This window comes from Gobio gobio (assembly GCF_949357685.1).
Source record: "Gobio gobio genome assembly, chromosome: 5".
In the NCBI taxonomy this organism is placed as follows: domain Eukaryota; kingdom Metazoa; phylum Chordata; class Actinopteri; order Cypriniformes; family Gobionidae; genus Gobio; species Gobio gobio.
Genome location: NC_137101.1, coordinates 40,774,055 through 40,797,787, shown reverse-complemented (window position 1 = coordinate 40,797,787; position 23,733 = coordinate 40,774,055). Strand labels below are relative to the sequence as shown.

At 38.4% G+C, this 23,733-nt stretch overlaps 1 protein-coding gene across 1 annotated transcript in view; it reads left to right on the top strand.

The window, feature by feature from the left end:
• Positions 1–23,733, top strand: part of LOC307126511 (uncharacterized protein) — a 965,522-nt gene that overhangs the window by 108,537 nt on the left and 833,252 nt on the right. The gene's annotated exons all lie outside the window — the stretch shown is intronic.

Sequence of the window (23,733 nt, the reverse complement as noted above, 5' to 3'; positions counted from 1 at the left end):
TAAATCAATTTACAATTTGGAAAGATGCAAGTGTTATGTGTAACCCAATATATTTATAACTACAAATATTTTTGTTGAAAACACGTTTTTGTTCAGTTGTGGAAAAGACAATTTATTTTGCGATGTCTGTAAAAAAAATACATATTATTTCATAAAAATCAGCACAGCCAACTTCAGGGCAGGTATCTAAGCATACTGGGGAAACAAATTATGCCAGTAATATTTTAATTAAAAATGTTTCATTTTCTGAAAATGTCCAAGTCCAAAAAGTACCATAGTTGGAGAATCACCCTGGTGCGTTCACACCGGACGCGAATGACGCGATTCACGCTAGTGATTTACATGTTAAGTCAATGCAAAGACGCGAACAGGCATTCTGCGGCGCGAATTGGGCGGTTTGAATGCGCGAATCGCTCAAGTTGAAAAATCGGAACTTTGGCGGATATTCAAGCCGCGTTAACCAATCACGAGCTTGCTCTAGTAGTGACGTATTTACAAGCGGAGGCAGAAATCCGAACAACAATGGAGGACAAGATAATCGTGGCCGTGTGTGGATACCCGGAGCTCTACGATACATCATCCTATCACTACAGAAACAGAAATAAAAAGGATCTTGCTTGGAAGAAAGTGAGTGAGGAGGTCAGACAAGAGGAGGTGTGTTGACATGTGAAGCAACACAGCAGGGCATATATGTTGTTGTTTTTTTATGATAAAGTCTAAATATTTTTTTTTTCTCGAACTCGTGTAACGTGCAATGTGTGTAATGTTGTAAAAATATTTATTATTGTCATGACAGCCTCTTTTGATGGCAGTGAGGCTGGGTCCCCTCTGGGCCAGAACCTGCTGCTGCTTCTTCCCCTGCCGGCCCTTCAACATCTGCTGCTGTACCCACAGGTGTGTACAGGCAATAATGACCATGTTTACATGCATATTATATCTACTGTAAGCACTCGTAGTTTAATGAGTCTGGTCCTTTCCCTGCAGAGGTTACCGCCTCAGACTTCATCAAATTTCAAATTCATAAATTAATTTATGAAAGCAGCAGTTCTGCTTAATTTGGAACATTTGGAGCCCACTCAGTAATTTTAAAAAGAGGCAGAAATCTCTGTAGAGAATGAACCAGACGTTCTCTCCTTTACTTTGTCCCTCACTCTTACCTCTTCCCAGCAAGATCCTTTTTATTCCTGCACGTTAATAATTGTAAATAGTTGTAAATGTTCTTTTGTATAATTTTTTTATATATTGTGTTTATTTTATCTGATTTATTTTGTATAAATAAATGTTCTATACAATGACCAAAGGTTTTGGTGTGTTACTTTGTGCATAACATAGTAAATCATAATTTATAGTTGTTACATAAATATTATTTCTATGTTTAGACTAGAACACTTATGGCAAACATTTGTACATTAATTCTAAGTATATCCTATTGCAAATACACTCACAATAGTATAGTAAAATACCGCTGATCGCCTGGATCTCACAACTCCGAAAACGCCAGATAAAATTTTCAAATAGGCTCTCTTTTTATAAATTAACCACATATTTGAGCTTTAAACAACTATATTATCACCTGAAAAAGTCTTTAAACTATGTTTTGTCACACATTAATAGTAGTATTTTTTACAAAAAAGACGTCAAGTGACCGAGACGAGCTGCTGGCAGAAGCCCCTCCCATGACACGAATTCATGTATATATATATATATATATAAGGATCCATCAGTTATCTTTGTTATTGTGTATTTTAATTTATTGAAAAACAGAAAAAAAGCCTTTTCCACAATAAGAAGACTTTATTCTGGGTTGCCAACTTTTAAGTTCAGACTGGAGTGAGATTTGCCACAAATTTACATTTATGCATTTAGCAGACGCTTTTATCCAAAGTGACTTACAACTTGGGAGTACACAAAGCGATTGGTCATGAAGAGTCGAGTAAACGCAACAAGTGCCTGAAATACTGAGACTGTGTACATTCCTCAGTGAACAATTAGTAAGGAATACCTGAGGGCTAAATACAAGAAAAATGTCGCTGCCGCGAGATGAAAGCATGTCGCAACTCTGTTTTTCAACGCCTCTGGCTTTAACTGTATGCCGATATTTATTGTTTGAATTTCGCATTAAAACTTTAGACTTTGTTCAATATCAAAAGCAGGTTTAGCAATTTGCCATGAGATTAAGTTGGGCAGAGTGAGACGAAGCCAATTGACAACAAATCTGTGTCTTAAATAATCCAGCTAGCACCCGGTGTGCAACTACTCCCGCGGCGGTGTTACAGCAGCTGCTGCTGCTGCTCAGTTTGTCTTTACGTTAGTTCAGGATTCCTTCGGTGTTGACCGTTCAGGACCGCGGTGAAGTTAGTTAAGTTCCACTTTTCCGCGGAAAAGTGTTGAAAGTGCCTTCTCGCAATTCAAGATGCGTACGCAACGTCTCACGAGCCTTTTGAACAGCAGAGGCACTTTCAACACTTTCCATAAAATGAATACGGAAGGTGATCGGCCGAAACTTTACTTTATAAAGATTAAAATATGGTTATTTTTCTTACACAAATGCATCGATTCGCTTCAGAAGGCCTTTATTAACCTCCCGGAGCCGTGTGGAGTACGTTATTTGACGGACAGATCCATTTTTTATGGACTTCAAAAACAGAGCAACAGTCCCTGCCATTATAAAGCTTGGATTAGCCAGAACTTTTTTAATATAACTCAGATTGTATTCGTCTGAAAGAAGAATGTCATATACACCTAGGATGACTTGAGGGTGAGTAAATCATGGGCTAATTTTAATTTTTGGGTGAACTATCCCTTTAACTGCACTTCTTCTCTATCCTTTTACTCACTAGCCTTTTCTTCCCACAGCGCCCCCAACAGTATATAGTTTTCTAAGGTTTTCTATATAAAAGTACATTATATTAGTGCAATTTATCTACAATAAACAAAGACATTAAACAGATTCAATAATTCCAGTTCTAGACTATCACCCATAATCTATTTATTTTGATGTAACTGTGAACTCGTGAATCAATATTTCATCATTTCGCAGTGACAGCATTTTGGCATTTGATCCGACTGTTTATCATATTAGGCCTGGGCAAGATCCAGAAACAATTGACATCCCAATAGTGTAAAAATACTTTTGGTTTTGATAGTCTTAAGTCCTGTTCACACCAAGGACGATAGCTATAAAGATAACCATAAATATAGCTATTTTAGCATCCACACAAGGGGACATATCGTTCAGTTTATTGTAAGCACTGCCGCTTTAAATCCTCAAGCTCGTTACAGGATTGATTCTGAATTGGCTGACAATGTTTTTATCGTTCATCAACTGGAAAAAATCGTTCTGAAAGTGATTCCAACAATATTGTTTCCCAAATATTTGTATTATTTGTATAGCCTTTTGTCCATCTATTTTTATGGCGTTGACTCTCCTGAAGATGACGACGCAGAGGAGATGGGCATGGGTAAGAGTAATAAATATATGAGAACTAGATAAAACGTATGAATGCTAAAATAAAATTACATTTCATGCTTACAACAATGGTTTATCTTTTAATAGGGCACATTTGCTGAGGATATCAAATCAGACATAAGCTGGGCAAAGGAGAATTTGGCTTTGTGAATGCAGGGACCCGCTGCAAGGATGGCCTTAAGGTTTCTTTTTGTTTTACTTGTTTACTCATTAAACTTTGCATATCTGTTCAGGATTCAATCATATGTCTTCTGTGCACCTGCTAACTGTTAATTCTTTGTTTTGTTGATCAGGTGGCTATGAAGTAGGCTAATTTATAACATTTTATATTCATGTTAATTACAATAGTCAAACTGGTTTATAGGACAAGTCCTTATTTGGGAAAGCCCCTCCATCTGACCATCATATTTTCCTTGTTTTTAGCCTGGTCATCCCAAACGCCTCCCTATGGAGATCGGCTTGATGTTCATGGCCAATAAGGGCCCCAGAGTCCCAGAGATAATTAAATTGGTGGATTGGCAAGATGACCCAGATGACTACATAATTGTTATGGAGCGGCCCTTGCCTTGTGTGGACAAGAATAGTTTTGTGAAGCTCCGTGGAGGAAGCCTCAAAGAGGAGACAGCACAACATGTTATGCGGCAGGCCATTAATGCCGCTAATGTTTGCTGTGAGCGTGGGGTCTTCCATCGAGACTTAAAACTAAAGAACCTAATCGTCAACCAGGACACCATGGAAGTTAAATTAATTGACTTTGGTCGCGGTGCACTCATGAAAGACACTGCCTACGTGGCCTTCCATGGTATGTGTTATTTTGTTAGTGGGTTAATTAGTTTAATGAAACAACTCTATATTCAAGATGCTGTGGTAATGTGTTAAACATCAGATAAAATCTCTTTCATCCAGGAAAAAGTGAACTGTCCACCTGAGTTCAAAACTGATGGTGAGTATTTTGCAAAGCCAACGACGGTGAGGTCGCTCGGCATCCTCCTCTTCGAAATGGTGTGGGGATCATCCTTCAGCCAACGACATGAACATGATCAGTGCGAATAACTGGTCAAGACCTGGCCTGTCACAAGGTGAGAACAAAGAAGGACAACTTTACTTCTTAATCATACAAAAAAGATCGATAGCTTCAAGAAGAGCAGATATGAATTATAAGCTAATAATCATGTCTCTCCCAACTTTTTGCACAGAATGCTGCCAGATCATCTGTGCTTCTCTGCAGCCTAATCCACAGCAGAGACTTGCACTTGAACTGAGTTTAAGATTAGCTAAATGCTTTTTTCATTTATTTATCATAATATATATTATGATATACATAAAAAAAATTGCCAAGTCATATTTGCTCTAAATGAAGCGTATGCAGTCAAATAACACTGATTTATGTTTTTGTTTCAGGTCATGGAGTAATACACGGGAAGCATCAGAAAACTTATTTTATAATAACATTTGTAAGGAAATGTATAATTAATTATTTTGTAGGAAATTTATAATCCTTTTTTTTCTAAATTTGGAAGAAATTGTATAAGAAATCTATAAGAAAGGGAAAAAAAAGACCACGACCACCCCGAGAACCAGGGCACTCAAAGACAGGAGGTGTGTTGATATGTGAAGCAACACAGCAGGACATATATGTTGTTGTGTTTTTATGATGAAAAGTCTAAATGAATTTCTCTCTGACTGGTGTAATGTGCAATGTGTGTAATGTTGTATTAATATTTAATATTGTCATGACAGAGCCGACGGGCTCTTTTGATGGCAGTGAGGCTGGGTCCCCTCTGGGCCAGAACCTGCTGCTGCTTCTTCCCCTGCCGGCCCTTCAACATCTGTTGCTGTACCCACAGGTGTGTACAGGCAATAATGACCATGTTTATATCTACAATTAATCATTTTCTGCCTTCTCATTGTACAAAATGTGTTATCAATGATACAGTGCCACCAAGAGGAAGAGCCCAGAGAAGGCGTAGGGAGCAGCCATCGGAGGTGGAGCGGCAGCTCCTGGAAGCCCTTCAGACCCGTCCTGTGGCTCCATTGTTAATGCTAGTTCATATTTTGCCCACTCTCTGACCCCTGAAGGTCACTGTGTAATTCACACCCTGACTAAGAACCATAGTGGGAAACAGTTTAATAATCCTATGAATGCATATAAAACATGCAGAATCGAATGAACCAAATTGCATCGAATTTGAATCGTCTTGAATGCAATCGTTCTGAATTAGCAAAAGTCGTTCTTGAATCGAAAACCTATGAATCGTTAATCAATCGATTCACAGCTTACCCAAAGATCCACAGCCATACTCAGTTACCAAATAGCGAGGGCAATCATCTAATAACTCCTCTTGAAGTACACAGACAAATCTTGGGTCCTCATGTCATGCAGTATATACCCAAATCCACCAACTGCACAGCATGCTGTTCCTCAAAGTAGACCACTGAATTCTGGTGAACAAGAATTAATTCTTAGTTATTAGTTAATAATCAGTTTAATTGCCAGCCTCCAACCCCTCATCATTACTGGGCAAAAGAACAACTAAAACCCTGTTTCCACCAAAATTACCCAGAACAATTTGTCCCAGTAACTTTTTTCCCTCAGACCTGCTGCTGTCTGCGTTTCCTTAGCGGTCTAAAGTACCCTGAAGATCAGTCCGGTGACGTAGGACTGCATGCGACTTTCCAGAGCCCACTGGATTTCATCCTCCGCAAATACACTTAATAAAGCTTGAACCTTGTTGTTGGTCCATCTGTTGTATTTTTTAAACTCCATTGTTGATTTGAGTAGCAAACAACTCTTACAGCATGCAACGCAACAGCCTTTTAGGTTGAAATCAAATGCTGCGTGAGCTCAACCAATCAGCATGTTCAGCAACCAAGTCCCACTCCCGAAAGTTCCTGAACTTTGAAAAAGTACTACCTCGCGAGCAGGGCCGTTTTAAGGGGGAAATCTTTACTCTGAACTTTTTTTAGACCCCGGTTCCTGTGGTCGAAACACACAGAGTACCACCCCAAAGTCCCTAGTTCCTGGGGAAAGTTCCCGCAGGGGAAACACGGCTCATGTCTTTCCTGTTTATAATTCCTTTAAAAGAGATCTCGGTAACTACTGAAGTATTGCATGGTTGAAAATCAAAATGATTGCTTCGTTATAATCATCAGAATAAAATTCAGAACCCTTCTCAACTTGCACAGAAATCTAAAAGAGGTTTCCAGCACTTGGCACAAAATGTACGTTTTCACCGGCAGAGGTTGCAACTTCAAAAACAATAATGCTGCATTCAAACCGAACGCAAATTGAGTGTCTGGAGCGAGTGATTTCCATGTCAAGTCAATGTAAAGACACATTGACGCGCGTCTGGAGTTCCTGCGATTTTGCCTCATTTGCGCGTCCAGTTCGTGCAAAAGAGGCAAATTGAGCATCTTGCACGAGTGAATTTATTTGGTGGACCAGGGAGAGCCTGAAGAAATATCAGGGGAGATGGAGACCGGTGTGTTTCCAGTGAAGCCACATTACACTGCATATATCCTGTCATTGTTTACAGATGAAGACTATAATGTAACCTCTCTATGACTATTGCTACCATCGTGTTGTATTAACATTTAATATTGTCTTGACAGAGGCAAATGATCACAGAGAGGGTGGTCCAAGATTCCCTGGCGCTTCTCCCGTCTCCCCACTTCCTGGTCCCACACATGGCAGCTACACCATGATGGACCTCAAATCCAGTCCAGGTAAACAACTAAACAAAGAAAACACGTTGTTATGTGAATTAATATATACTGTGCATTGTTCTAAATTATTTTATTTTTGTGCTTGCAGAGCAATGAAGTTGGAAACAGCCAACGAATAGAGAAGGAGGGATTTGAAAGAAGCCTGTCTCTTCTTGAGCAAAGAGGTACTGTGGTCCAGTCTTTGATGACTGAAAAGGAGATTATACACTTCTTCGACCCTTGGCAAATGGGGAATGATTAGTATTTTGAATAGAACGAAAACAGTACCAGTATTTCTATATTGGTCAGTTAAACAGTGGTAGACAATTATACGGTAAGATTGCACAAATTCATATCATTAATACACTGTGCTTATATACTCAAAATGCCTCAAATATTTAACCTACATGAACTTTTTAAGATGCCTCAATAAGGTTAATTTATATAGCCTATACTGAATGTTAATCCACAACCTTGGTCTATACAGTGCTGTGGAAAACACTGATTACAGTAATTGTTTTTGTTATTCTTTATGTGCTCAGGGCTTGGTAAAAAAAAATTGATGCCCTTAGTAAGGGTAAGGGACTGCAAGACGTGGGGCTGTGGAGAAAGAAGGGCTGGTCCGAATACCATTTTTTGAGCTTCGAAGCTTTGGTAGTAATCAACATCGAATATTCGAAGCTTCGGAGGGAAGGGGCTGAACATATCCTTCTCTCTAATAAAGGCTGGAATCTGGAGAAGCGGCGCACCTCACGCGGGCAGGGCTTGCTCCGCGAACGGGCAATGAACTAGTGATACAAAACACACAGGTCTGTTACGTCCCAGTTTTGATATATTATAGTAGCTAGTAAAAATAATTCTGTTCAGTTATAGAACAGACTAAGAGCCCCTATTTCTGCCCCTGGGGCCGGGCTTCGGGCCAATTTTCACGTCATACCTCAAACGCGGGCTTTTTCCTTCATTTTATATTTTAGACATTCATTAATTAAAAGAAACAATGAGGTGTGCTGCGCAGGTGGAAACAACATGAGACCATGACACCACGACTGTCAAGACGGCTCACACCGTGTTTAGAGTATCGCTGCAAATGAGTAAAGCAAGCCAACACGCAAACTGCCGAATGTCTTAAATGCTCAAAAACACAATAATCTTCATTAAAACGAATGAGACTAATGATCTTACAGTGCTTAGGTCACTTGTTCTGATATTGCAGTCTTTGATCTTGAAATGAGCTGATGAATAGCCTATAATGCAGCTCATATCTGTTGCTTTCATTGACGTGAACTCCGTTAAATGTGCATAGGCTAGCGCAAGAATTGAAGATCGGATTTATATTAATTTCGCGGAGAGGTGTAAGGTAAGACAATCGGCCTGTTTTTTATGTATTTATTTTTGAACACGTTTACTCAAAAAAAAAAAAAAAGGTTCTATATGGCACTAAAAGTGGTTCAAAAAAGTGATAGTATAGGCTAAACGTTTAAAGGTCCCATTTTTCCTGTGTTTTTGAAGCTTTGATTGTGTTTACAGTGTGCAATATAACTTGTTTCGCGTGAAAAAAAAAGTATTTTTTTTTACACAATTTACTTATTTGTATACCGCTATTTTCACTGTCCTAAAAATAGCCTGATGATTTCCTTGTTCTATGAAGTCCCTCCTTCAGAAACACGTAACGAGTTCTGATTGTGCCAGCGGTTCCAGTGTTGTGATTCGACAGCAGCTTAGCACACGTTGCCCGGAAAGGTCACGCCTCTTACCATAACGGGGAGATGCATGCGCTCAATGTTATTGTAAACATGTCTATATTACCGTATCAATTTGAGACGGAATAAGACCCGGGATGAAAATAACAGCGTCTCGACGACATGGCGACAAACACACTCTACAAACGCAACACTTCCTCTTCTCCACGTGGGAGAGCAACAAGACCACGCCCCCTTTTTGGCTTATTCTTGTGGGCGGAGGTTAGCCTGTTCTACTGACGTCATTAAAGCAGGGAGAACAGGGATGTAGTCCAAACCGTTCGCAAACCCAGCCGTTCGCTGTAGGCTTTGAAAGGGAACTTCTGTTAAATAAAATATCTCGCTTGACATTGAACTTTGAGCTTTATAATTTTACAGGTATTATTTATGCTCTAACAGCAACATTACACACTAACTAAAGTTTGAAAAATGGGATCACGAAGAACAGGACCTTAAACCAACATTGTGATGCTTGAAGTGTTTTATATCTATAAAATTATAAGGATTTTATTATAAGCAAGATAAGTCAAGTGTTGATTTAAGAGGATAAATGGATCAAACGTGTTGTTAAAGGGTTAGTTCACCCAAAAATGAAAATTCTGTCATTAATTACTCACCCTCACGTCGTTCGAGACCCGTAAGACTTCCGTTCATATTCGGAACACAAATGAAGATATTTTTGTTGAAAGCTGATGGCTGAGAAAGGCTTCAGATAGGCCTCCATTGGCATTCAGTACACTTATACTCCCAAGACGGATAAAAGGCACTTAAAACGTCGTTACAAAGTCCATCTCACCACAGTGACTCTACAATAATCTTACGATGCGACGACAATAGTTTTTGTGCGCAAAAAAAAATCAAAATAACACCTTTTTCCAACTTGTTACTGCCTTCCGTGTGTGCCTCCACGACGCATGCGCGAGAATATGACGCAGATCCGGCGTTCGGACAGATGACCCAGAAGAGATTTGTTTACAATCAGAGGAAGACGCGCGTGTCTAAGCTGTTGGATTGTACATTGATCGTGCTTTAGGTCTCGGCGTAGTGCTCAAAATGGGGTTAGAGTGTGCATTTCATGGATTCCCGAACCCCGGCGCTACGTCATATTCTCGCGCATGCGTCGTGGAGGCACACAAGGAAGGCAATAACAAGCTGGATAAAGGTGTTATTTTGATTTTTTTTTGCGCACAAAAACTATTGTCGTCGCATCGTAAGATCCTATTGGTGATGGAACTGCTGTCATGTTAACTTTTACCCACTTAAGTGACATGACGGACATAATTCTCAAGCTCTTCCGGGATCGTGCTGATGATGCCAGCTTTGAATTCATGCCTGTGTCATTCGAAACAGAGTAACAGTCTTGCCAACTGCATTCACCGTCAGCTAGTGAACTACTATCACAAGGGATTTCAATTCAGCCAGAACCAGGGAAAAATGTTGGAGCCAAAAATGTTGTTCCCCCAGGACCCGAAAACCAGCATATTTAAGTAAAAAATTTAAAAATAGCACAGAAGAAAGGAAATAAGTAAAACAATTGACATGGAATATTTAGCAATTGCACCTGCACAAGAACAAAAGCCTTTTGGATTTTTCAAAAATCTCAAAGCTGGGGCCCATGGCATTCCCCGTTCAGTTCCCAAATGGACAGAATACAATTGATGAGGCAAGACAAAAAGCAATATCTCCTAGCATGTATTTCAACGCAAGATTGTTCTGTGTGTACATGCGTTTAGCAAGAGATCAGAGTTACCTTTCCCTTGAAACAGAAGCGCAAATGGCTAGAAACAGCATGTAATAGATTTGCGTTTTAGCAACTGGATAGACAAGAGATGGCTGAAGAATTTCTAACAAGCTGCTTTAAGGTAACCATGAGATTGAAAGATTGGTACACAACAGAGACGCCACATGGTTCATGCAACCCCTGTGAGGTTCTCCATCTTACTAGGAGAAAACGTTGAGAGATCTACAGGCTATGATCGGACAGTTAGGAACCCCTACTTTTTTTGTACCCGAAATGCGATGGCCCGAAGTGATAACAGCAATCAAGGCTCAGCAAGGTGAACTGATGAACTTTTCAGAGCTTGAATTGAATCGAAGCAACCCTGTCAGTGTCATGCGCATGTTTGAGAAACGAGTGGATTCGCTTATGACTCGTCTGCGTTGTAGTCAGTTGGTAAAGTTGAGGATTACTTTTACAGAGTTGAGTTTCAAGCTAGTGGAAGCCCACATATTCATTTACTGGTTTGGGTAAAGGATGCACCTGAGTTTGAAAAGGATTTTGATAAAGTTGTTTGTGACTTTATTGACCGCAACATGTAGTCATGTAAGAAAGGACATTTATTTATATATAATTTTATAAACATATTTATTATGTAGATTTAGGTTCCCTAAACTACCGTGTCTAACACCCCGATCACAGTGTCCTGAAGAAGCGGATGACACGGACGCTTCTTCTTCTGGAAGCTGCATGTTTGTGTCTAAAACAACAATCGCTTGTCCACGACCACAGCATCCTGAAGAAGAGCATAAAGCCCAAAATCAAACAGACAGACACCCTGGTCTCCTGATGCCTGTTCATGTCATTGTGAAGCACACCAGGAGAAGTTTGAGAAACACAGGGATGAAGTGGACAAGGCATTCGATCAGCTGCAACAGCGAGGACCATCTGAGAACGCATGGACCGCTTTTGCACCTGAAATTGAAGAGGATTATTTGGAGTGCATTGCGGAACGAGAAGACATCAATTCAGATGATGATGATGTACAAGATGATGTCCCAGAATATCAGATTGTTGAACATTGAGATGGAGTCGTGCCACAAATAGAGGAACTGCTGATGAGCACTGAAGTGGTGTGGGGTCATAATCCAGAACAGTTTTAATACCTCTTATCAGGTGGTGCTGAAAAATCACACGTCACACTGCAAATCGCTCATCATCAAGTGCATATACATGGAAGTGACCAAGATTCCGCAACTAGTGTTGTTTTTGGCGGCCTGTTTTAACTTTAGTTTTAGTCTAGTCTTTGTGTCAAGCTGTCATTTTAGTTATTATTAGTTTTAGTCAGTCATACTCTTTTTAGTCTAGTCAAGTTTTAGTCGACTAAAAGTCCGAGCATTTTATTCTTATTTTAGTCAGAATTATCCATGAGTATTTTCATCTAGTTTTAGTCAATGAAAATTGTATTTTAGTCTCTTTCTAGTAATGCAATTCTATTTAACCCAGTCAATATAGTATAAGTACGTATTATAGACAAAACCAAAATCTTCTTTTAGCCAAACTCATTTCAAACAATGTTCTTATTATATTATTGTTACCTTATAGACTCAAGAATACATCCATTCCAGACACGGAAGACGCTCTGATTTGAAATTACGACATATTTATTTTACCAACTAAACATGTTAGAAGTACACACATATACATTTAAATAAAATAAAAAAAAACATTGAGATGTCTCTTAAAAGGTTTGTGGTGTTTTTTCCTGTGATTTTGTGGCCCATCTTTTTCCACAATACCCGTTTTATTTTCCACTTCAATGTAATAAAAGTTTTCCAAATGTCTTAATAAGTATAAATCCATATTTAACTTAATACTAGGAAAATAATATCCAAATTATTATTTAATTATTTAAATCTGTTTAAAATGAGACCCACATTAGCCTATAGTTAAAATGTTTTTCTGTCTTGTATTTTATCTCAAAATAAAGGATGTAATTTTATTCCACATGGAAATGAGCGGAAATAAGTGAATACAGCCTCTTATTCGCTTGTGAGGCAATCATAATGCTGCGGTTATTCTAACATATATAATTGCTGCCGTTATAACAGCCCATTTCAAATGTTTACGTGCTTTTCTTTCTTTCTTTTTTTTTGAGCGGTGATGAAATATCTTGCTCTTGTAAATACTTCCCAGCATTTCAGTAATACAAGTCTAGATCTTTAAAATGCATCCAAATAACAGCGACGCACAACCGCACGGTGCTCTGCAGTGGCCAAAAAGGATATAAACAGTGAATTCTGAAGTGATATATTGTTGAAAACTCAGATGTGGATTAATTGACCTTGGTGTTTGTCAAATAGTAAGTTAGGTAATTCGGCCGGAGATTTTTACACGGGTGATGGGAGAAAAACACTGATATTCTGGATTAAGACGACAATAAAATCACTGACTGTTAATGATGAAAACACCTTACGACCGCAGGACAAACAATTACCGTCCGAATAGGGCTTACAAACCCCGACTGGACGCCCATCGGTCCCGTTCACTCGCTGTGCGAGTGGGGTTTGAAGAGAGTGATGTCGCCTGCGCCTGCGCAGTGAGACCTGATGCAGCCCCTGAATGAGACGCACAGAAATACTGAAAAATAATAATAAAAACGCAACTTTTCATCTCGTCTCATTTTCGTCAACGAAACAGACATTTTAGCATAGTTTTTATTTTGTGAACCATTTAGTCTCGTTTTTATTCGTCATCGTCACATGACCAGCATTTACGTTGCGTCTCGTCTCGTTTTCGTCACGTGATGAGGGTTCGTTGACGACGATATTTAGTCACATTTACTTTTCGTTGACGAAAGCAACACTATCCGCAACAACTGCCTCGACTCCGGGAGGAAGGGGATCTCTACGTGCCTACAGTGCTCTTGTGTGCGTTTACTGGAACAGCAGAATTCAATATTTCTGCAAATCTGAAGCCGCCGTATCAAGGAAAATAACAAAATGATCATATTTAAGCATAAAATAATATTTATGTAAAGAGATACAGTAAAATAGAATTTTAAGTGGAAGAAAGCTTTTCCCCTCGCATGCAACGTATAGGGCTGATGAGTAGTTTGGTTTTTAAAATAGCCAAATAAAATTATAGTTTTAAATAGAAAATAATATATATATGTAAAGATATAAAGTAACTTTTTAGTTCTTTAAGCGTTATCAGGTATTTTCATAATAATAAAGTGCAGATTGACATAGACTTTATCACTATAGAATACTATAAAATTGCATTCGAATTATAAAATGCATTGTCTGCCTCATTCTGTGATAAGTCATATAATCTCACAAAAACTCAAACTATATGAATTGAGTTAAAACATGTTATTTTAGTAGTGGTAAAGAGAAAGGGGACAGGAAAAGAAAAATTAAGGGGACAGGGTAAAAACATTTATTTCAGATGGCCACGAGGGAAGTTTCTGAAGGATGCTAATTTTTTTCTTTCTTTTTTTGTGTACTGTGACAGAATACTCTGTTGTATTTCATACCACATTTATAATTCAATTATTTGGCATTTCAACGTACCTTTTCTAGGGCTTCTCATCTACTGCGAGATCTCTTTACAGAAGTATAAAGAAATAAAACTTTTCTTGCTCATTGTTTAATTTCACTGTATTTTGCACCCCTTGTAAACTATAATAGACATTGAGCTGTAAAATGATTCATGATTATTGCCAAAAGAAGGGTTTTGTAAATGTGTTTTGAATTTATCTCACTTATGTTCTTTAGGCAGGAGAGTAACGTTATTTGTTAGGTTTTGTGTTTCATACGAGGCCAAAGTTTGATTTTGACAAAAGAGATATGTTTTTAACTAAAATATTTTAATTTGATGTGCTAGTTTGAGGTTTGTACAAACTGGTGTGTAGTTTTAAGATTGAGTTTATAGTGGAGAAATTGTGAATTGTGAGGAAAAATTGTAATACTCCACCTATTGTCTCTGATGGCTGGAGATTCGAAAATTTACCTTTACAATCGTCAACTTAAGTTAACTGATATAAAAGGAGCTCAATTTACCATATGTTCAAGTTTTAAACAACATATATCTAACATATTTACCCAATATAACTCTTTAATCCGTATTTCTCTCATATTCACTTTTCTCACATAAAGCATCCCGGCGCGCTAATTGCGATCCACTCAGAACTATTAGCTTGGCAGGTTGTTTCGACACAACTCTCTTTATAAAGTACAAAACCAACTTCCACACACTTACAATCCATCAGTATCATGTTAAAGAATGTTATATATACAAAACGGGAAGGTATTTGATGTATTTGTACAAGTCTACCTGAAAAGGAGCGAAACAATGAAAGGAGGATAGAAAGACGCGACTTCCTCCAACTGTAGCTCACCAAGAATGAAGCACATTTCGATTACATTCTCTATTTAGGAGCGCGCGCCGACGCGAGCACGTAAATACGTAGGCGTGACTACTCACGCGCAGACAAGCCACACACACACACACACACACACACACACACACACACACACACACACACACACACACACACAGATAACATTATTATTGCTTAAACGCAAACAACTGATTTTAATTAAATAACAGAAAAAGAATAATGATAAACCCTTTTTATAACGAAATGACATATATAACAATTTTAAATAGGAACAATAGAGAACATTTGATCAACTTGTAAAAGGGAACAAAAATCACATTTATTATATATAAATGTCTGGCTGTCTGTATTTAAACCTAACCTTCAAATGTAATTCCCAGTTATGTAGTCTACACAACAATCAACGTTTTTTTGATTTAGCATGATTTAGAAAGATCATGTGACACTGAAGACTGGAGTAATGATGTTGAAAATTCAGCTTTGATCAGGAATAAATTACATTTGAAAATATATTCAGATAGAAAACCACTTATATTATTAGATTTAATATATATTCTAATATGCTGATTTGCTGCTCAATAAATATTTCTTATCAATGTTGAAAACAGTTGTGCTGCTAAATATTATGTGAACATCTTTTTTTTTAGGATTCTTCAATCAAAAAGTTTTTTTTTAAAAATCCCAAAAATTGAAGATTTCTGTCACATTTTTACATAATAGAAGTACAATTTTACCTGACCCCAAAATATTTAAAACAGTTTTCAACATACAGTTTTTCCACAATAGCTAAAACACATTTATTGAAACATTCCCATTTTCTGGCAACATAAAAAAAAAAAAAATACTTTCACAAAACCACTGACAATTCTGGCCAAATCAATCAAACAGTCGCCTTAAAACCATTTCACCTGAAGTCAAAATCAATCTTTCGGATCATACACAGATCTACATCTGAAATGGAGAACACAGAATACAGAGCATGTAGTTACAGAAATCAGTAAACAATTTTTGCAATTACATAAAAAAAGTATAGTAATCACAACTATATATTATATTGTATACTGTTATTTACTGTGAATATAGTATTATATTGTATTGTATGTCTGTAAAGTATTGTAATAGGGATGCACCGATATAAAAATTTGATGACGCTTTGAAAGCCGATAACCTATATATTGGCCGACAAATCTAAATCCACATTTTTATATAATATTTGAGATCCTGATAACCTCAACATTAAAAGCCATTTCCCAGTATTTCAACATAAATCCAACATATACAGTACCAGTGTAAGTTTTAAAATTAATTTTAAACTCCTATGGCCGACTTCCCTTATCAAAAAATAAATAAATAAAAACTTTTACCTTAAAAATAAATAAAACAATGCCTAAATAATGCAGACAAGTCATTGGACAACATTACTTGCGTAAAAAGAATAAAAATGCATATGCAATGGATAAATTAGAATAGCCTCCGCAAACAATAATGAAATTATTTTAATAAAACCATACTGTTGATTAAATAATAAGAGAAAAATAAACTACAATAAATCTTTAATTGTTCGTTGTTTTTGAAAAAGAAATATCTAAAATGAATATTTCTGTAAAAATAACAGCATTGCTGTTTGATCTGCATGCACTGAAGCTAAAGATGATCATTGGTAAACTGAAGCACTTTATTACAGCGTTAATTAACTTAACCAAACGCATCCTTTATGTGATATATATATATATATATATATATATATTGTGGCAGGGTGAAGAATCACGCAACACTGCGGCTGATGAAAAGCCCCCGGAGGGTGGTTTTATTGTGGACAAGTGAACAAACGTTAAAAGTGACAAAGGTGTGCTTCCTTCTCCCGTGCCGTGAGACTTGCAGTGACGTCAGTGTGGCCGGAGCGTCACAGGCTGCTGTCTGGGTGAGAGAGAGAGAGAAAGGTTAGCGTTTCCTTGCATGGAGTGTTGTGCTCAAACTGGAGTCCCGTGGTGCTGTGCTTTATGCTGGGTGGTGATCGCCTGCAGCTGTGACGGTCCGGCCCGTGCTGAGTGCGTGCAGGTGATCCTTGTTTGTTTCCAGGGCGACGCTGACGAGAGCTCGGGAGACTTGTCACCCCCCCCCCCCCAAAGTGTCGCACTGGTCCTGTAATTACAGTTAGTCACATACATTGGGGAACACAGGGGTGGGCGGGGAGTGCACCCTGACAGACCTGCGTAAGCTGACCACAGCCTGGAGAGTCCGTCGGCGTTGGAGTTGGCCGTCCCGGGCCGATGTTCCACCGTGAAATGGAAGTCCTGGAGAGCTAGGAACCACCGCGTCACTCTGGCGTTGGTGTCCTTAGCGCGGGCCATCCACTGGAGCGGGGCGTGATCCGTCAGAGTGAAGCGGCGTCCCAGCAGGTAGTAGCGGAGCTCCAGGACTGCCCACTTGATGGCCAGGGCTTCCTTCTCCACCGCCGCATACCTGTTTTCGGCTGGGGTCAGCTTACGGCTGATGTAGGTGACGGGGTGCTCCTCCCCCTCCTGGACTTGGGAGAGGACCGCCCCCAGACCCGTGTCTGAGGCGTCCGTCTGCAGCAGGAAGGGGCAGTTGAAGTCGGGCGCCCTCAAGACCGACTCCGTGGTCAGGGCAGTCTTGATGTCCCGGAAGGTCCCGTCCAAGGTGCTGTCCCATTTTACCTTCTCCGGCTGCCCCTTCCTGGTCAGGTCTGTCAGGGGAGATGCTAAGGTGGAGAAGTTAGGGATAAAGCAGCGATAATAACCCGCCAAACCCAAAAAGGCTTGTACCTGGGTCTTGGTCTCCGGGCGGGGCGCCGACAGGATGGCGTCGATCTTCCTCTTCTGGGGCTGCAGTCTAATTTTATGGTGCGTGATGTACATTTTGACATTTCTTGTTGGATCAAAATCATGTTTATATGGAAAATTAGACTTTAATGGAAATTAGCTACATATAAATGCACTGAATTAAATATTTTTACGTCACATAAACAGTATTATATTTTCAGTTGCTTTTCTTCCTAGTTCAGAGTCCTTTCAAATAAGGAGCCCTGATATAATGAAGCCACAAAATGAAGAGATGTCATGGTACTTTCATTTAAAAAATAACATTAATATTGTTAAGTAATAATTTACTTGTAAAATGTATAACTAATGTACCATGCTGTCTAAACCATTCCGTGCTGAATATTTAAAAGATTTAACAATTTACAGTGAGGAGGATGTCCTACGATGGCTAGCTGCTCAAGTTGACAGCTCCAAGGAATTCAGCATCTGTGTGTCCAGAATGAACCTTGTGGAACGAGGTCTGTTACTTTGGAGGCGACAAAAGATCAGCTCCCCGGTCAACACTTTAAAGATTACTTTCTTAGGAGAGGCTGGAGTTGACACAGGTGCTCTACGAAAAGAATTCCTGACAGGTCAGAATTTTTATATTTTTTTACTTGGTAACATATCTTAAACACTACACCAAAAAAAAATGTATTTCTTGTTAATTTGTTATGGTTAGATATTTTAATTTTTATATATATATAGAACTGATTGGTGGCATAGAGACCAGACTCTTCGAAGGAGAGGAGGGCAAAATGCCAAAGTATTCATTGAATGATCTTGACAATGGCCTGTTTCGGTAAGTGTTTCTCCTCAAAGAAATAGGTCACCCAAAATTTTATGTTGTCATTTATTCACACTCATGTCAATTCCAAACTTAAGTGTTCCTTTTTCTGTGGAAAACAAATAAGAACATCTCAGCTGTTGTTGTCTGTACAAAAATCAATGAGATTTAAACCTTTCTGGATCTAAATAGGAAACATTTGTTTTAGGCTGAACAATCCTTTCAAAAGCAAATGTAATTTAAACATGTACATTTCAAATACACACTAACTGGTAAATTGTAAAATTATACTATACTGTGTTTCTTGTTTACTTGGCATTGCACAGGGTGGCCCAGCTCCAAGATTTCTTCAGGACTGGTGTTATGATTTTCTGTTGAGTGGAACCCTTGAAAACGCTACCAAAGATAACGTTTACGATGCTGAGTTTTCACCACTGATTAAAATGGTATCAGAAAACAAATGGTCGTAGTTTCTTTCTATTGCCATGTTTTTTTTTTTTTGTTGTTGTTTTTTTTTAAGTGTAACACTTTTATATTTTCCTCTACTTATAGATTGAGGAGGCCTCAGACTTGTCATCTTACAGTGAACAGATTGTCAACCGTGGCTACACAGGGCCTATAAATGAGGACAACAAGGAGAATATAACAAGGTTTTACTCTGCAATATTTTTTTAAATGTATTTATTTTATGTATCTTGCACTGAAAATACAATGGTTAAACATTAACACTGAAATTTTTGTTTTATTTCTTTAAAGAGCGATTGTAATGCATGCTGCTGCTCGGAGAACACTCATGCTTCAGCAGCTCCGTGAAGGTGTACAGCTTTACCGTTTAATTGACACTATGGAGAAGAACGGGGAAGTGTGCCGCAGCCTCTTTGTTGTGCAAGGTGGTAATGATAAGGTGAAGTGATAGGATTTCAAAAACGTACTAGTTCTATTTTGCATAGCTGTTTTAAAAGATGTTACAGCAGTAATCCTTAAATTATTATTTTTTTGTATATTGCATGATGCTGTTTATATAATGTTTGTCATTTTTTGTGTTTCAGGTGGACTCTCATTACATTGTATCCCATCTTGTTCCACAAATGAGTGAGAGTGGCACTCTAAAACATACCAAAGAGGTCCAAATACTGAATCACTTCCAGGATTTTCTGATGGAGCTCGAAGGTAAATTTGAATTAATTTCAGATGTTAATGCAGATGTTTATTATATTTCTACACTGGTAAAACATTATTAGTCAAAATATGGCTGATAACTGATTGATCAGATCATTACTCCAGTGTCACATGACCCTTTAGAAATTATTCTAATATGCAGATTTGATGCTCAAGAAACATTTCAGATTATTATTGTTGGAAAAATTTAACATTAACATAGCTTAACATTATTGTGGAAGTAGTTATGCTTTTTCATAATTCTTTGAAGAATAGAAAGTTCATTTATTAATGCATTTATTACATAGAAATCTTTTGTAACATTATACATGTTGTTTTACGTCAATAAATACATCCTTAATGAATACAATTATTCATGTCTTTTTATAATCTTACCAAAAATGTTTCAATGGTATCATTGTTTCCACACAAATGCAGCAAAAACTGATTTCAACATTGATACGTTTTTGAGCATCATATTAGAATGATTTGTGAAGGATCATGTGACACCGAAGACTGAAGTAATGATGCTAAACATTCCACTTTGATCACAGAAATAAATTACAAGTGGTACAATTTACAAATGTTGTGATGTTATAAATGGTTATTAAAAACATTGTATATTTTACTGCCCTAGATGGAGATGCCCAGGATGAGGCAGCACTCTCTGTCTCACAGGTGATGCAGTGGCTGACTGGTCAAGCGCATAGGCACCTGCTTCTGTCAGAGAGAGAGGCCTTTAAAATTACTGTTCAGTTTGACCACACTTGTATGCAACGACTGCCAAGCCACACACTTTGCTATCCAATCATCAGTGCATGCACCCAAACCATTACATTTCCCACTGCACATCTGTCAAATTGTAATGAATTTAAAGAAATAATGAAAACAGCAGTGCAACAAGGAGGTTGCTTTTTTAGGGTGTAGATTTTAAAATTAACTCAAATGTCCACATAGAATTTCTCTCAATAGTTTTAATTTCATCTTTAAAATTCAAAGAGACAATGTTCAACGTGTTGATAACTTTACATGCTCCTGATTGGTTAAATGTTTTACAGCATTGTATAAAATTGAATGTATTAATGGCAATTAACTGATTTTCTTTTTTAATTAAAATTCTGACAGAACTGCATGTGTACTTGTAAGTGTTTTACTTAAACATTTAAATGTTAAATAGAGCACAATCTTTTGACAATAGCAAGTGTCTGGACATAGAGCTCCCTGTCATTCAATTGTGATGTCAAGGGATTAATCAATCCATGCAGAACAGCAAGTTTTTGGTCAGAAAAGGGGCAATGGATCTCTGGCACCACCACACCATCCTCTGGGTCAGTATCAGCAGTTTCCTCCAAAAAAGTTGCTCCACCACCTGAAAAAAAGAAACAATTGTTATTTTACAATGTGAACTGCTTTTAATAGGCCTTTATCACAGAGGAATTGAATACCGGAAGTGCGCGTCGAAGCAGTGTGCTGATTCTTCCGGTTATGCATGTTTTCAATGTGCTGTGAACACCTAGCTGAACAAATGACAATTAAAATAAGCATCTGGAGGATGATTTAAAAATCCAGACATTTTCTGAGACAGGAGAAGAGATAAACTGATCATTACTGTGTACAGGATTTTCCAAACTCTGTTGAACTTGTAGTTTTTTAATCCGACATAAGCAGAGGGTCGTAAACATACGTGATTATTTCACCACACAGTGTCAGTGCACGTCTAAATAGTGTCCGCGGCGATTAAGTGTGTGAGACCTGACGAATAAGATCTGAATGAACATATTGATTTGTATTAATATTTTAGTCATTGTTCTGTCACTTTTCAGTGACAATCATTTCACTGTAGCCTACAGTATATGTAATTCACACATTTATGCCAAAATTCAGTCACGCTGTTAACGTATTACTGTTTAAGATTAATTAAATGCTTAACATTGTTTACTTTCTTTAAGGCAGTTACCGCGCATTCATTCATCTATTTATTACATGAAAATGAACCATGGTTTTTATAACAAATAAAATAAAACATGGTTATTGTAGTTTATCATGGTATTTGTAGTAAAACTAATACAAATAGTAGTCAATCCACGAAAAAAAAAACTATAATAAAACCATGGTTAACTTTCGTAAGGGTGTTTATCAGTCAAATTAATTAAAGAATGTAACAACAGGTATGAAATATGATTAGCAAGAGAAACACTGTTAATGAGAAGACAATCACTGGACTGCGGCAGGTTAGAAATGTATTTATTATTCAGAATGCACATTTGGATGGGAACATTTCAGCAGGCTGACGATATGAGACGTAAACATCCGCAGTTTTGGAAATGCATAAATGCTGTCTCTCTTCTCCTTCTGTGTGACAAGTGAGTGTCAGAGGCTTAAAGTGCCGCAGCACCATCTTGTGTACCGGGAGCGCATCGACTGAATGTGCACGTTCACTCGGCGCAGCGCCAGTGAAAATCGCTTGGGTGTGAACACTCAAGACGCGCCGAAAAACGGCACGAAAAACGCTGGCGATAAGCGCGCGCGATATTCGTCCCGGTGTGTACAGGCCTTAAAGGCCTGTTCACACCGGGACGATTTTCGCACGCGTTTATCGCCGACGTTTAACGCCTCGGGACTAAACAATGGGCGCCAATGTGAGTGTTCACACCGACGCGCAAAACGCCAGGCGTAAAAGCGTCATTTTTAAAAAAACGCCTCGGGTTCGTTTTTTTATTTTGATGCGGCGCGTAAAAAACTGTCCGACCAATGAGATCGGCGCTTTTGTTCACGTGCCTGGAGCTGCTGAAGTGACAGTAAAACACGACTTGGTGGCGCTCAAGCACAAAACGCTCCCGCCGAGCACACATTGATACGACGAAAAAGTAGTAAGTAGACAAAGAAGAAGATGAACTGCTAATGCTGCTTGCCAGTTAGCAAAAAGTGTGTGAATGGTTTTGTCCATATACATAATATGTCTATGGTTTTGGCAAGCACGTAAATACTGTCTCTCTTCTCCTTCTGTGTGACAAGCGAGTGTCAGAAGCGTAAGTGCCGCAGCACCATCTTGTGTACCGGGAGCGCATCGACTGAATGTGCACGTTCACTCGGTGCAGCGCGAGTGGAAATCGCTTGGGTGTGAACACTCAAGACGCGCCGAAAAACGGCACGAAAAACGCTGGCGATAAGCGCGCGCGATATTCGTCCCGGTGTGTACAGGCCTTAAGGGTACTGTCTAAACGCACAGTTACCGGACAAATATTTTTAAAGTAAACCTGACTCTCCATTTTCTTCCACCCCAGATAGGGGATTTCATCTTTATTTTTATTTCATTTTAATTTCCTTTTAATTCCTATTATAACTATTATACTATATATATTTTTATTTTATTCAATTATAACTAATTTAACTTCATTTCTGTGTAAAGCACTTTGAATTGCGACTGTGTATGAAATGTGCTATACAAATAAACTTGCCTTGCCTTGCCTTGCCTAGTTATGTGTAGCTGTCAATGGAGGGACAGAAATATCTCAGATTTCATTAAAAAGATCATTTGTGTTCTGAAGATGGATGAAAATTACGGGTTTGAAACGACATGAGCATTTACATTTTCAGTTGAAATACCTTTTAAGGTTGAGCAAATCAAAACAGAATTAGTATTTTTGGATGTGTAATCTTTCTAAATTTGCATAGATGCTTAAAGCATACCTCTATATCTGGCTCATCCACTGGTGTCTGTAACATTCCGATGTACCAAAGCTGTTCTGGTGAAAGATTTCCCTCTGTTCTGATCGGATGGTTGTTCCAGCTCCCCGTGAAGCCCTTCAGGTCCTATTTCAACCGTGGGAGAATTGCATAGTGCACACAAAAGACAGGGTACCCGCGGGATACCCTGAATAAAGTTACATACGAGTGTTACATACGTATTGCCAACATTTATCACGTAAGC